The 3,089-nt window shown below is 49.1% G+C and overlaps 1 pseudogene across 1 annotated transcript; it reads left to right on the top strand.

Moving 5' to 3' along the window:
- The first annotated feature begins 654 nt into the window (after window positions 1-654).
- On the top strand, window positions 655-2,865 carry LOC143289658 (60 kDa neurofilament protein pseudogene; annotated as a pseudogene). The gene is made up of 2 exons (XR_013056261.1): window positions 655-824; window positions 2,077-2,865. The product of XR_013056261.1 is annotated as a 60 kDa neurofilament protein pseudogene (transcript).
- Window positions 2,866-3,089: the final 224 nt, after the last annotated feature.

Here is a 3,089-nt window from a genome sequence, read left to right as displayed (position 1 = left end):
CACTGGACTTGAACCGTAAAAACGTTTTTCTTGGCCATCTGCAACGGAACAGCACAAAAAAGGTTCCACCCCCACAAAAACAACAACAACAAAAAAAAAAAAAACAGAAGAAAAAAAAAGGAAAAAAAAAAGAGCGCTCTGTGAGTAACAACCCCCCCGCCCCCCTTCGCCCTCTCCTCCCCTGCCCCCCTCCCACCCCTCCCAAACAACAACAACAACAACAAAAAAAAAAAGCTTTGTGCACTTACAGTGAATGCGTAACCACCTCACTCCCATCCCACCAACTAAGATGCATTGATCATGAAATTCTGGGGGGATGAACATTCGTAGAACAGCACCAACAGGTTGTGTCACATCACCCCCCACTCCTTTCTTCCCTCCTGTCATCCCTCCTGTCCTTGTCTACTACTTCTACATTCCTCCCCTCCTCCGCCTCCTCCTCCTCCTCCTCCTCCTCCGCCCCCTGCCCCTCCTCCTAGCAACCATATAGCAACACTCCCCCCAAATTTACTTCGTCAGAGCTGCAAGACTGGCTGGGCCAGCGACCAATCGAAACACGCGTTACGCCCCAGCCCGGAATATTTTATGCGACCTCGGCTTCCATGCCGCTCCATTTAGTCTCCGGCCTTCAGCCAAGACAGGACAGACTCTCGCTCTCTCTTTCTCTCCACTCTTGTCTTCACGTTCGTAGTATCGTCACGAACAGATTTCGTGCTCAGATCCAAAAGCGGCTGTGAGTTCTGTTTTTGTAGATCTTGTAGTTTGCGTCAGTGAGCGACCGTCTGCTTCTCTCGTCGAGTTGGGCAGCTCTGGGAATCACTTTGGTAAGGATGTGCGAGATTGAGTGGGAGAGTTATTTTTTCTTGTTCGGTTAAATTTCTACCTTTTTATCGATTTTTTTTCCCTTGTGTATATTTATACGTTTTTCCTTTGGGTGTTAGGCGCTCGAGAAAAGGTTTAGGGAGCTAAGGGTTTGGTTGATATTGATGACAATGCATAAATAGCGCAGGTCAGGAAAAATTCAGACGACTTTTGGTTTCATTTTGTGAATAATGGAAAGTGTCATATTTCTGTTGTTTAGAAGTACGGATGGTGGGTCGATGTTGTTCATTGTTACGATGAAGCACGTTACATTCAAGAAAAGCATTACGGATTGAAATTTTAAAAATGATCATGTTACATGCCACGTTACCTTCCTATTTCATTGCCTTGTTGTTCGTTAATGTTTAGCTCGTTTGATTTTTCTGTATTTTTAATGAAAGGTTTTGAACATTGAGGAATAACAATTATATTCACCCCGCCTTGTTTCTTGGGATGATACTGTTTTACTTGAACATGTACAAAGTACTAAATTCTATACACCTCTTTCTTTTTCGACCTGTCTGTCTGTCTGTATGTATGTATGTCTATGCTGTCTCTGCTTTTGTCTGTCTCACTCTCTCTGCTGGCAATTTTTGGTTCCCCGTCGCCATTCCAAGAAGTATGCCAAGGTTTGGCAAAAACGTTTTGTCGCGTCTGAGACCTTATGCCCAGGAGACTTTTATAGTTACGTTGAATTGTCAGACGAAAGTAGGCGTGCAGGACCTGCGCAAATAAACCTTAATGAGATTGGATGGAGATGCAGTTGTTTCTTGAATTTGCAGAAACTGCGTATATCTCTTTCAAAAGTTCGTGGAATATTTGGGAGGGAGATGCTGAAAAATCGATAAATGTCTGTGTCATAGAAGCATTATTCATACGTGTATCCTCTCTCTCTCTCTATCTCTTTCACAGTGCATCCTCAATCTAACAAACATACGCCACAGACACACACACACGCGCGCGCGTACACACACAGACACACAGACAAAGACACGCAGACACACAGACACAGATACGCGCGCACGCACGCACACACACACACACACACACACACACACACACACACACACACACACTCTCTCTCTCTCTCTCTCTCGCTTGCATATTGATATTTTTTTTAAAACCATCATCATGATCACATACATTTCCAACCCTGTACACCTGTTGCTCATTGTGTAGACCTGATCACATCTTTCTTCGCTTCACGTGTTCCAGGCTCAACAATAACACCACCACCTCTACAGTAAGATCCACCCCACCACATCCAACGAACTGTCAGCATCCGTGACTTTCCACCAGTCACCACCACCAACCCACAAAACAGCTCATTGACGCTCTTTACGTCGGCGCCCACCACTCGAAGCCACCACTGCTGACCTTGTTCCGGGCACGTACAGCACCATGTCTTCCTCCAGCAGCATCAAGGAAAGCCGCACCGTCATCACCTCCTCCTCCTCCTCCCGAGGCGGGAGCACCATCGACCTGAGCGGAGGCGGCGGCGGCCACGGCCACAGCATCTCCGGGGAGTCGGATTTCATCTACAAGTCCAACATCCACCCACGGAGCACCTCCGTGCAGAGGGCTTCGGCCTCCTTGGCGGGCGGCCTGGCGGGCGGCTTCGGCGGCGGGGGCGGCTCCTACAAGCGCACGGTGGAGATCTCCTCAGGCCACATGCCGACCTTCACCGCCATGAACTCGGACCGCGTGACGGAGGTGAAGCACCACCGCGAGAAGGAGAAGCAGGACATGCGCGACCTGAACGAGCGCTTCGCCAACTACATCGAGAAGGTCCGCTTCCTGGAGGCGCAGAACCGGAAGCTGGCCTCGGAGCTGGACGACCTGAAGGGCAAGTGGGGCAAGGAGACGAGCGCCATCAAGGTGGTGTACGAGACGGAGCTGAAGGAGGCGCGGGACGTGCTGGAGGACACGAACAAGGAGAAGAGTCGGCTGGAGCTCCGCCTGCAGACCTTGCAGGACCAGGTCAACGAAGTCCTCAGGCAGTGAGTGTGCACCCTTGCCCGCCTTGCTGGGCTGTTCTTTCGTACATGTCGTCTTTCTTGGCTGTCTTTACCTCTCTCGGCTGTCATTGGTACATTGTCACTTTTCTGGGCTGTCTGTAGTACATGCCACTTTTATAGGATGTCATTGGTACATCGTCACTTTTCTGGGCTGTATGTAGTACATGTCACTTTTATAGGATGTCATTGGTACATTGTCACTTTTCTGGG

This window comes from Babylonia areolata, chromosome 14 (assembly GCF_041734735.1).
Source record: "Babylonia areolata isolate BAREFJ2019XMU chromosome 14, ASM4173473v1, whole genome shotgun sequence".
In the NCBI taxonomy this organism is placed as follows: Eukaryota; Metazoa; Mollusca; class Gastropoda; order Neogastropoda; family Buccinidae; genus Babylonia; species Babylonia areolata.
The sequence above is the reverse complement of the archived record's forward strand: the minus strand, read 5'-3'. Positions and strand labels throughout refer to the sequence as shown.